This window comes from Neolamprologus multifasciatus, chromosome 7, assembly GCF_963576455.1.
Source record: "Neolamprologus multifasciatus chromosome 7, fNeoMul1.2, whole genome shotgun sequence".
Lineage (NCBI taxonomy): Eukaryota > Metazoa > Chordata > Actinopteri > Cichliformes > Cichlidae > Neolamprologus > Neolamprologus multifasciatus.
The window spans coordinates 19,236,082-19,249,146 of NC_140445.1; the positions used below are offsets into that span (position 1 = coordinate 19,236,082).

General features: G+C 46.0%; 1 protein-coding gene across 1 annotated transcript in view; it reads right to left on the reverse strand.

The window, feature by feature from the left end:
• slc45a2 (solute carrier family 45 member 2) overlaps positions 1-13,065 on the reverse strand; it is a 43,863-nt gene that overhangs the window by 2,500 nt on the left and 28,298 nt on the right. The gene's annotated exons all lie outside the window — the stretch shown is intronic.

Sequence of the window (13,065 nt, forward strand, 5' to 3'; positions counted from 1 at the left end):
CAACCACTTATGAATGACATTGCAGTTTATGTTTTATAGATGAACTATATAAACTTGTTTGAGAATGTTGCAGCAATACTATAAGCGGTATTAAAACATTTATGTGGACACTTAAAAAAAGGGAAAAAAAGTTTAGTGTTATTCCAAACCTTTAAAATGAAAATCTGATCTTTTATTTTTTTTTTTTGGTATTTAAATGCATAAATGTAACTTAAATAAGTGGCAAAATCTTGCCAAAAATCTTGTTCTGAAGAACAGCCTCTAACAATGATGTAACACTGAATGATGCAATTTCAAATTCACAATAAAATATGAATGCCTGTGTACTTGACTGACAGATGATTTCTACTGTTTGACATATTTAAACCAATTAATTCCCCATTTAACAGGTATAAAAGGGAGCATTATAACAATTTAACACAAAAACGTCAGTTCAGTCTTTCGTTCTACTTGGGACGGTATTGATGAATAAATAATGACATATCTGGCTTTATGGTTTTGGAGAGCCTCGTGAATATCTCTGCTTTCCATTTGGACTTTAAATACTTCTACAGAAAACCGCCAGAAGGAGTAGAGTCAGTTGTATTATGGGATTAATAGTTAGGATAGTTTTTTCGGGGGCTTTAAAGTGTCTCATTCTTGATCTGTCTTTTGTAAATACTTGAACTTTAAGGAAGTAAAATATGGGACTGTGCACAAGTCTTAAGCCACACCTCACTTCTTTATTGCTTCCAAGGAGCCAGATTTTCCTGCAATAGTTCTTTAGACTTTCTGAAGATCTTTCAGAGTTTGTCTGTGCACGCTGGCTACCTTTTCACTCAGTCCACATTTTTAGAAGATTGACTGACCTTGTTTAAGAATACAAAGAGACCTAACTCAAGAGATGAACCAGCGTCGTGTCTACACATATCAGACAAGTTAAAAAAGAACCAGATTTGGTTTTGGCATTGGTGGGGACGGATGATTCAACCACCGAACCCTGCCCTGTTTCTTTTTCTCCCCTTTTTGTCTTTGCTTCTTGATAAAAAGGGAGAAATATACTTGCCTACATATGCTATTCTACATGCTTTTAAACCATTTAAAATTACAATTCATAGTTTTACATTTGAATTATATAATGTTACATTACTATTAAACAAATGACTGACTAAGTATTTTAGAGTTTAGTTTACTTCAGCCATATTTCATATAAATCAGGTATCATACAAACATAAAAATAGCTTCAAATGCAGTCATGACAATAAAAGAATATGACTTTAAGGACTTAACAACATTACTTCAGTTATAGTGCACCAACATCTGTTATATTTCGGCACTAATGGAACACTGAATGACCTGGTGGGTTTTGTCCATAAAACTACTCATCTAAGATTACTACAAAGTAAAAGATCTCTCAGCAAAATTATGCAACAGTTTAGGCACTATTGCCCCGATCAAATCAGTGAGCTGGGATTTTTTATTCTAAACATGAACTATTGTTACAGCAACAGACATGGACTACTGGTGTCCCACACACCAACTCAATGTCCACTATGTGAAGGAGCCAAACACATGCCTTCTCCTCTCGTTAACTGAGATAAACTGCTGGCATATTGGTTACATCTATACTGTCCAGTCTCTCCTGGTGGACATGGCATACAGCAGCATTGTTTAATCTCATTCGAGTCACTGTTAACCTTACCCATCTTTTTAGTCTTCTGAGAGCAGTGAAGCTTCTTTTAGCCTCAGTACATGTGTTTTATCCTCAGATTACAATTATTATTATTCTGTGCTTGATGTGCCTTACCTTTGGCCCTGGCTCTTCCCCTCTGACTGCACTAGGACATATTGCCATCTGATAAAATAACACATTGATTCGTGCCATATAAAAAGTGAGACGTGTCAATTCAGATTCTTTGTCAAATATACACTAATGAATCAATTTACATCAGCAGCCTAACAATTGTCATGATAATAGATAATTGGCAAACCTTCTGGAGGAAACCTGGTCTTGTTAGGAGAGATGGCATCCATCCCACTTTGGATGGAGCAGCTCTCATTTCTAGAAATATGGACAAATTTATTAAACCCCTCAAAACATGACTATCCAGAGTTGGGACCAGGAAGCAGAGTTGCAGTCTTACACGCCTCTCTGCAGCTTCTCTCCTCCTGCTACCCCCCCAAAAACCCATCTCCATAGAGACTGTGTCTGCTTCCAAAAAGACAAAAAACAAACTAAAAACCAGCAACAAACAACTTAAACATTTACAAAGAAAGAACAATACAGTATCCACATCTGAACCAAAGAGTAAAACAGTGAAATGTGGATTATTAAATATTAGGTCTCTCTCTTCCAAGTCTCTGTTAGTACATGACTTAATAAATGATCAACAAATTGATTTACTCTGCCTTACAGAAACCTGGTTGCAGCAGGATGATTATGTTAGCTTAAATGAATCAACACCCCCGAGTCATTCTAACTACCAGAAATCTCGAAGCACAGGTCGAGGGGGCGGTGTGGCAGCAATTTTTCACACCAGTCTATTAATTAATGAAAGACCAAGACAGACTTTTAATTCATTTGAAAGCCTGATGCTTAACATTATCCACCCCAGCTGTGTAACTCAGAAACCAGTCTTAATTGTTATCATCTATCGTCCACCTGGGCCTTACACAGAGTTTCTGTCTGATTTCTCAGACTTTATATCTGATTTAGTTCTGAGCTCAGATAAAATAATTATTGTGGGTGATTTTAACATCCATGTAGATGCTAAAAATGACAGCCTCAACATGGCATTTAATCTGTTGTTAGACTCAATTGGTTTCTCTCAAAATGTAAAAGAACCCACCCACCACTTTAATCACACTCTAGATCTGGTTTTAACATATGGCATAGAAACTGAACATTTAACAGTGTTTCCTGAAAACCCTCTCCTGTCTGATCATTTCCTGATAACATTTACATTTACAATAATTGATTACGCAGCAGTGGAGAGTGGACTTTATCAAAGTAGATGTCTTTCTGAAAGCGCTGTAACTAAGTTTAAGAATATAATCCAGCCACTGTTATCATCGTCAATGCCCTGTACCAACACAGAGCAGAGCAGCTATCTGAACGCTACCCCAACAGAGGTCGATTATCTTGTTAATAATTTCACCTCCTCACTACGTACGACTCTGGATACTGTAGCTCCAGTGAAAACTAAGGTCTCTAATCAGAAGTACATGACCCCGTGGTATAATTCTCAAACACGTACCCTCAAGCAGACGACTCGTAATCTGGAGAGGAAATGGCGTGTCACAAATTTAGAGGATCATCATTTAGCCTGGAGAAATAGTTTGTTGCTTTATAAGAAAGCCCTCCGCAAAGCCAGAACAGCTTACTATTCGTCACTGATTGAAGAAAATAAGAACAACCCCAGGTTTCTCTTCAGCACTGTAGCCAGGCTGACAAAAAGCCAGAGCTCTTTTGAGCCAACCATCCCTTTAACGTTAACTAGTGATGACTTCATGAACTTCTTCACAAATAAAATTTTTATCATTAGAGAAAAAATTACCAATAATCATCCCACAGATGTAATATTATCTACAGCTACTTGTAGTTCCATTGATGTTAAGTTAGACTCTTTTTTTCCAATCGATCTTTCTGAGTTAACGTCAATAATTACTTCCTCCAAACCATCAACGTGTCTTTTAGACCCCATTCCTACAAAACTGCTCAAAGAAGTTCTGCCATTGATTAATTCTTCGATCTTATATATGATCAACCTATCTCTAATAATCGGCTATGTACCACAGGCCTTCAAGGTGGCTGCAGTTAAACCTTTACTCAAAAAGCCATCTCTAGACCCAGCAGTCTTAGCTAATTATAGGCCAATCTCCAACCTTCCTTTCATATCAAAAATCCTTGAAAGAGTAGTTGTCAAACAGCTAACAGATCATCTGCAGAGGAATGGTTTATTTGAAGAGTTTCAGTCAGGTTTCAGAGCTCATCACAGCACAGAAACAGCTTTAGTGAAGGTTACAAATGATCTTCTTATGGCCTCTGACAGTGGACTCATCTCTGTGCTTGTCCTTCTTGACCTTAGTGCAGCATTCGATACTGTTGACCATAATATTCTATTAGAGCGATTAGAACATGCTGTAGGTATTACAGGTATTGCACTGCAGTGGTTTGTATCATATCTATCTAATAGACTCCAATTTGTGCATGTAAATGGAGAGTCCTCTTCACACACTGAGGTTAATTATGGAGTTCCACAGGGTTCAGTGCTAGGACCAATTCTGTTTACATTATACATGCTTCCCCTAGGCAGCATCATTAGAAGACATAGCATACATTTTCACTGCTATGCAGATGACACCCAGCTCTATCTGTCCATGAAGCCAGATAACACACACCAATTAGTTAAACTGCAGGAATGTCTTAAAGACATAAAGACTTGGATGGCCACTAACTTTCTGCTTCTCAACTCAGATAAAACTGAGGTCATTGTACTCGGCGCTGAAAAGCTTAGAAATTTGGTATCTAACCAGATTCTTACTCTGGATGGCATTACCTTGGCCTCCAGTAACACTGTGAGGAACCTTGGAGTCATTTTTGACCAGGATATGTCCTTCCACGCACATATTAAACAAATATGTAAGACTGCGTTCATCCATTTGCGCAACATCTCTAAAATTAGAAATATCCTGTCTCAGAGTGACGCTGAAAAACTAGTTCATGCATTTATTACTTCCAGGCTGGACTACTGCAATTCATTATTATCAGGATGTCCAAAAAACTCACTGAAAAGCCTTCAGTTAATCCAAAATGCTGCAGCAAGAGTGCTGACAGGACTAGAAAGAGAGAGCATATTTCTCCTGTTTTGGCTTCCCTTCATTGGCTTCCTGTTAAATCCAGAATTGAATTCAAAATCCTGCTCCTCACATACAAGGTCTTAAATAATCAGGCCCCATCTTATCTTAATGACCTTGTAGTACCATATCACCCTATTAGAGCACTTCGCTCTCGCTCTGCAGGCCTACTTGTTGTTCGTAGAGTATTTAAAAGTAGAATGGGAGGGAGAGCCTTCAGTTTTCAGGCCCCTCTTCTGTGGAACCAGCTTCCAGTTTGGATTCGGGAGACAGACACTATCTCTACTTTTAAGATTAGGCTTAAAACTTTCCTTTTTGCTAAAGCATATAGTTAGGGCTGGACCAGGTGACCCTGAATCCTCCCTTAGTTATGCTGCAATAGATGTAGGCTGCCGGGGGATTCCCATGATGCATTGAGTTTTTCCTTTCCAGTCACCTTTCTCACTCACTATGTATTAACAGACCTCTCTGTATTGAATCGTATCTGTTATTAATCTCTGTCTCTCTTCCACAGCATGTCTTTATCCTGTCTTCCTTCTCTCACCCCAACCGGTCGCAGCAGATGGCCGCCCCTCCCTGAGCCTGGTTCTGCCGGAGGTTTCTTCCTGTTAAAAGGGAGTTTTTCCTTCCCACTGTCGCCAAAGTGCTTGCTCATAGGGGGTCATATGATTGTTGGGCTTTTCTCTGTATCTATGAAGCGCCTTGAGGCGACATTTGTTGTGATTTGGCGCTATATAAATAAAATTGAATTGAATTGAATAATAAATACTAGTTAATCTATAGCACCAAATTATCAGTCAGTCACCTGTGACCTCACCTCTTCACCTCTGTCTGAACTACAACATGGCAGAGCTGCCTCTGTCACCTGATGAATAACAGTGAGACATTCCAAATACATGCAGTCACACATGTGCTTCAAATACAGTAATGAACCATCAAGTCATCATCAAATTTCACCTGTGATCTTGTATCACCATTGTTGGTTGGAATATTTGCAAAATCATGACTACCTCATGATATTTTGTCTCAAAAATTAACCCTATGAGTATGTCAGTACCATTAGGATGAAATTATTGTGTCACCAACATTTAACGTTAGACATATAATTTTAACAGCCTCTGTAAACTAATATCCAGGCTTACTCGAGGCTGCCGTTTTCTCTGACAGTTTCAACCAAATTAGAAATGCTACTGTGGGAGACTGAGATAACTAATAGTGCTGCATGTTGTGCAGTTCGTTTCCAAAACACGTTATTAATGGGTACATACAATTTTAGACTGATGTGGGCCAAAGCCTAGTGTTACCGCGCCAGATCCGCGGTCCCGAACCGTAGTAAGGAAACCTCTGGCAGTTACTTGAAAGTTCCGTAACTGACTCGTAGCCGGCAACAGCTTACTATACAGGTCAACTCCGCTAGCAAAAAGATCGAAGGAGGCGTAGGAAACTGCTTCACCGAACTTTATTTCTTCTCCAAGGCACGAACACTGCATACAGTGGGCTGAAACAGTCTACTCACAGCGAGCATCGCTGACACAACTCTGGCTGTCAAGGGAGTTATTATATTCCTTTTATTTATTTCCTATCCGTCTCTTCTGTAGCTAACCGTTACTTTTCTTCTTCTCCGCTCTCTCTCTCCACACACCCACACACGGCAGTCCCGCTACACACATTCCAAAATACATTTCCCATCAGGCTTCACCCTTAAAGGGCCATGCCTGTAACACTACCCCCACTCTGGATGATAATTAAACCCTTAACATCATTCCAGCACATGAACCCCCCATTAACAAGGAAACATACAGCATTCTATGCGGGACAGCAGTCATGCCCCCAGTCCATAAATGGCGAACCTTAGGAGGGAACAATCTTGAAGTAGACAACTGTCCATATCTTGCACACACACACAAAAAAAAAAACATAGAATGTACAAGGTTCACTTTGAGGAGGGTGCAAGTCAATGTCCATATCCCGTCCTTCACATAAACAGTATTCACAAAAAAAGAAAAAAAAAAAAAAAAAAAAAACACACAACAGCATTTACATCAATCCCATGAGCGTTCAGAGGTGATGCCCATATTATTCAAGATGCGCTACGACATTAAGGCACTACAGCTGAATGTTTGCCCCTGTCTTACACCATTTGCCCCTATATCCAGCTTTGCTTCATTAGTATAAACAGTTCAAACAATAACTTGCAGCCCGTCGACAACCATATTACCAGCAAACAGCAAGACAAACAAGCCCAACAGTACACGTAAGAATAGCCCCCTGTAACAACTCAATCTACAACAGTCATATCACTTAGCATATGCAACATGAACAAATTTTTTTTTTTTTTTACTTTTTTTTTTTCTCAAACGACTGAGCAGGGCAGCGATCCGCCTACACCCCGACTCAGTTTGGACATACTAGCCTAGTGACTGACCCAGTCACCAAACATGTCCGGCGCCCGCCGCACACGCTGTGGTCTGGAACAGGGTGTGGACCTGAAGGAAGGGCGATGTCCTGGTCCTTCAGCCTCATCCACGTAAGGCTGAGCAGGGCTGGCTGGCAACCCGCTACCGTCTCCTAGAGCGGGTGGCGGAGAGCCAGTTCTCAGGGAAGCACCAGTATCTGGTTGATCTGCCCCAGATGGGGCCTCCCACAAGTCGAGGGGACCGAAATCCATGTCAGAATCGCTTTCGTCGAGCGCTGGAGGAGGCACCTCGATAGGTGGTGCCTGGTCAGAGTCTTGGAAGACCCAGCTGTTGTCCAGCGGCGTTCTTGAATGATAAGGCTTGAGTCTGTCGTGATGAACCACTTTAGCCTTTGCTCGGGCCCCTTTTTAATGCAGTAGACCAAATCATCCAGCAGGCCCACTACGAAGTAGGGGCCCTCATAGGAAGGCAAAAACTTGCGAACCTTATGCCGCACTCTCTTGGTCCCTTTGATCAGATGCCACACTGCAGCGCCGACTTGATACTGAACTTGGCAGACATTCTTATCGTACTGTTTCTTAGCACGCTCAACAGATTTCCCAAGAGCCTCCCGTGCCAGTTGGTGGGAGAGCTCCAGCCTTTCCCTGAGTTACACCACATACTGTGGTGCAGTGCAGTTGGGGGTGTCGTCGGCTGGCAGACCCGCGACCAGGTCAATAGGCTCGGTTATCTCTCGCCCCAGAAGCATCATGTTTGGGGTCAGTCCTGTGGAGCTGTGTTTAGTTGCCCGATAAGCCATGGCATCATATGGGATCATTATATCCCAGTCCCAGTGGCAGCGCTCCGCGGTGGTGGCTAAGGCCTTCTGAAGGGTAGCATTAAAACGCTCTACCTGGCCATCGGACTGTGGATGAAACGGCGTGGTGCGCGTCTTTTTGATTCCGAACAGTTCGCACATCCCCTGGAACACAGCTGACTCAAAGTTGGTGCCCTGGTCACTATGCAGAGACTGTGGGGCTCCATATCTACACACCCACTCCGCAACAACCTTTTCTGCCACCCACTCCGCAACCTTTTCTGCCACCGTGGGTGCTTGTCCATCGGGGACTGGATAAGCCTCCACCCACTTGCTGAAATAGTCTTGTACCACCAATATGAACCGGTTATGCCTCTCTGTTTCGTTCAACGGTCCCATCAGATCGACTGCAATCCTCTCCATGGGGGCGCCAACACGTACCGTGCCCATCGCTGCCTGGGGGGTTTTTAGGGGCCGCGCCCTTTCAGCACAACTGGTGCAAGTGCGGCACCACAGGGTCACATCATCTTTCATGTTGTACCAGTAGTACCTGTTCTTCAGGCGTGCCAGGGTCCTTTCTGCCCCAAAGTGGCCGCCCACTGGGCCATCGTGCATCTGCTGCATTACGGAGTAACGATAGGCTTGAGGCAGAAGGATTTGGGGGAAAAACACATTACTTTCTGTACAGTGGAATTTCCTCACCAGTACTCCATCTTTTAGATACAGTCTTTTCCACTGCGCCCAGTAGGCTTTGGTTGCGGGGCTGCATGCTGCTACATCGGCCCAGACTGGCCGACCTCCCCCTTTTTCCTTCCATTCCCAAACTGGGCCTATATCCACGTCGTTCTTCTGGCTAGCCACGAGCTGTTCTGGGGTCCAGCCACTGAACAAGCTAGTGTGATGTGACTCATCCACCCGGTGGATATTTGGGCGGGTGTCGTGGCTACTATCGGAACAACAGTCCACTGCTGCTACGGGTGTACACTCTGGTCCTGCTACCCGGCTTTTCCCACTGGTACCGTCAGGCCCCACTACCCCCACTGGGGGCTGTCCTGGGGGGGTTATGCTGGTGCAACAGTCCTCTAAGTTACACTGCACACCTTTATTCTCGAACCGGCCGCTGTTGGTGGTGGGCTCGGGAAGTGTGCACGGGCATGAAGCATGGCAGGGTCTCCTGGAAAGCGCATCCGCATTCTGGTGGTTTTTCCCAGGTCGGTGCAGCACCTGGAAGTTATATTCTGCCAGCTTCTCCAACCAGCGGGCCAGCTGGCCCTCGGGCTCCCTTAGCCTGGTCAGCCAGCGGAGGTTGCTATGGTCAGTCCGGACAGTGAATGGCCTACCCAGCAGGTACTGTCTGAAGTGGGAAGTGAACGCCACAACCGCCAGAAGCTCTCGCCTGGTCGTACAATAGTTTTGTTCGGTAGCTGACAGCCGCCTGCTCCCATAAGCCAAGACCCGCTCCTCGCCCCCTTGCACTTGGGAGAGAGTTGCTCCGATCCCACAATCGCTGGCATCAGTGTCAAGGAACAAGTCACCCTGGTCCAGTGGGTAACCCAGGACAGGGGCTGCTGTAAGCCGTTTTTTTAATTCCTGGAATGCTTCCTGGCACTCAACAGTCCAGTTAAAACAGGCATACTTCTTAGTGAGTTCATGGAGGGGTTTGGCTATTGTGGCAAAGTCCTCCACGAACCAGCGGTAGTATGAGGCTAAGCCAACAAACTGGCGCACTTCTGTGACGGTCCGCGGTGTAGGCCAGTCTGTCACCTGCTGAACTTTCTGGGGGTCTGTGGAAATACCTCCAGCAGAGATGATATGGCCCAGATAGGCCACCTGCTCCCGAAACAGGCAGCATTTAGATGGCTTCAGTTTTAGGTTGGCTCCACGCAATCTGATGAACACTTGCTCGAGCCGCTCCAACATCTGGGTGCTATCCTGACCGAGGACAATGATGTCATCTAGGTACACTAAGCACGTCTCCCACTGCAGCCCAGCCAGGACTCTGTCCATAAGCCTTTGGAATGTGGCCGGTGCATTGCACAGTCCAAACGGCATCACATTCCACTCGAACAATCCCTTACGGGTACAAAATGCAGCTGCTTTTCGGGCTCTGGGGGTCATTTCTACCTGCCAGTACCTTGATGTCAGGTCTAGTGTACTGAAGAACTTGGCAGTGGAAAGCGTGTCAAGGGTGTCCTGGATGCATGGCAGGGGATAAGCGTCTTTAAGGGTTCGCTCATTTAGTGGTCTATAGTCCATACATAGTCTGGGACTCTGGTCTTTCTTCTTTACCATCACAATTGGAGCAGCCCAGCCACTATTGCTAGGTTGAGCTAGCCCAGCCTCCAGGCTCTGCTGTACTTGCTGGTCGGCCGCTATTTGTTTGTCCCCTGCCATCCTGCGCGGCGGGTGCTTAACTGGTGGCCCTGGCGTGGCCAGGATGTCATGCTGGACAACACCAGTGCGACCAAGGTCATTTGGGCCAGTGGAGAAGACATCACCATAGGACCTCAGCAGGCCTGCCAGTTCGCAGCGGGCAACGTGAGTCAAACCGGGGCTGCTCTCAGCATAAAGGGCCTGCAAATGGCTTGGCACAGAAGCAGGGGGAGTACCATTAAGCTCGAGGGCTGCCAAGACCCTTGGTGGGTGACTCCCCAACCCCTCCAGGACCTGCACCGGCTGAAGAACCCCTGCCACGGCACCCCGCTTTAAGGTAACAGCTGCAGCCCCAGGGTTAAAGACTCTGATTGGGATGCTAAAGGGTTTACGAGGTTGCACAACTGCGTGAGCCACCAGCACTTGGTGCTTCTCCACAAAGCCCTTTGTGGGGCTTAGCATCATGTCTTTATGAGCGGCACAATGGAAGCTGGAAAACCCGGGGACCACATACTCGCAGCCTGGTTCCAAAACCGTAGTGCGTGCCACCCTAACAACAAGCACCTGGGGTTGAGGGCACAAGCCAAAGCATGGTATCTTTTCATCAAACAGGGTTATCTCTTGGCGGCCGTAGTCTAAGCAAGCGCACGATTGTTGCAGGAAGGGGTGCCCCAGGATAACTTCAGTGCCCTCAGCCATGTCGGCCAAAAGAAAGTCAACATTTTGAACACCGCTCCCCACATGTACAGGCAGGATGACCTCACCCAGGACGGCCAATCCCTCTGGACCAATGCCTTGTAGAGTCTGAGCAATGGATGCCTGCACCTGGGGTCTTGACTCTGCGGGGATGGTGTTAAAATAGTGGAGGGGCAGCACATTCCGCCGTGCACCAGAATCCAGTAAGGCCCGTATTTCCCGTCCCTGTATTACTATCTGGACACACATCACATCTTGGCCTCCGTTGTGGAGCACTGTGCCTGGGTCAGGGGCTGGGCCTCTAGCAGCTTTTACAGGCTTTTGGGCAGGTGAGTGAGGAGAGGGGCAGTTCCTCTGTAGATGTCCAATGCCGGAGCAGTTATGGCAAACGGCCTCCCTCCTGCTTGACTTGTTAAATGTGCTCCAGCTTTGGCGCCCACGCTGGATAGGTCTTTGAGCTCTCTCCGGTGGTTCATAACTTAGCATATGAACATTCTCCCGTAATGCAGCTGTTCGTGCCCCTGGCTGCATAAGCTGCGTGACTGCCCTGGCGGCCCTTTTCGTTGTCTCGAACCTGTGGGCGATTTCATAGGCTCTTGCCAGGGTGCGTGGTTGTTCTTCCAATAATTTCTGGACCATTTCAGCATCTGCCAAAGCATTAGTGAAGATCTCTACAGCAATACAGTCCTGTTCCAGCTCGGAGCGGTTGGCATACACAATGGAAACCTTCTCATATATATCATCTCTGAGGGTGTGCAGGGCCTCACCTGGTTTTCTGACTCTCTGCTGTAGCTCAATGCCAATGGCTGCTGCATGCTCTGAACACGGCCCATAGGCAGCCTCCACCTCCTCCACAATCCTCTGGTAACTCCAGCGAGCAGATTTAGGGTTTTTGTGGATTATGGCTCCAGCTGCGCCCCTCAGGCTTAATCTGAGTTGGACAGCCATGGTCTTCTCTGTCCAGCAGTTGGCCTTTGCACAGGTCTCGAACTGATAGAGAAAGTCTTTCCACGACCCTGACCCATCGAAATGGTCTGGTTGTAATGTGGGAATTTTCTCCTTGCCCCTCGTCTGTTCATCAGCACTACAATCTGCAAAGCCACCATCTTGCACTGCACAAGGAAAACAGCCGCGTGGCCCTGGCGTGGCTTGTTTTGAACTGTGACCCTGGCCATGCTTACAAAGTCCACACCCCCCATCTGGTGCTGGTATTACCATGCGAGGTGTTGGGGAAAAATAGCCCTGAGCTGGCATTTCATAGCTGTATTGCGCAGGTTGGGGTGTACCTGGCATAATGTGTAGCTTCGCTGGCTCAGTAAACTGTGTTTTTGTAGGGACATTGCAGGTACAGCTGATGGCGGTGAATGGCTGGCTGCATGGCAGAGATGTAACAATCCGAGATAGGTGATCATGTGTGCCATGCCGTCCCACTGTAAGCGGTGTAGATGTAGTATTACCAGGGCCTTCGCAGTCTGAGCACTGAAACTGCTTAAACTCACTGCACACTGCATTCTGCTTTGCTGTTGGTGTTAAGAAAGGGTTGGTGTGAGCTGAAGGTGGCGGGGTGAGATGCCATGCAGCCTCAAACTCTGTCATATTGGCTGCTGCTATGCTCGCCGCTGGCGTTAACTCTATGTCTGTGATGAAGGGGTTGCTGCTATGGATTCTATTGTTTACATAAGTGGCACGGTCCACATTAGCTGTGCCACTCTCTGGGGATTCTGACAAAAATGGGTTGCTGCTCTTACTGAAGTACATTACCATGTCACCCCCTTCAGCATCTCCCGGCGCCGCCATTTTCTCTGTCGTCCGAGGGAAAAGAGAAAAAAAAGTTCGCTCCCTCTCTCTCGGCACTTTGCGGAGTTTAATCCCGGACGAGCCCCCAGTGTTACCGCGCCAGATCCGCGGTCCCGAACCGTAGTAAGGAAACCTCTGGCAGTTACTTGA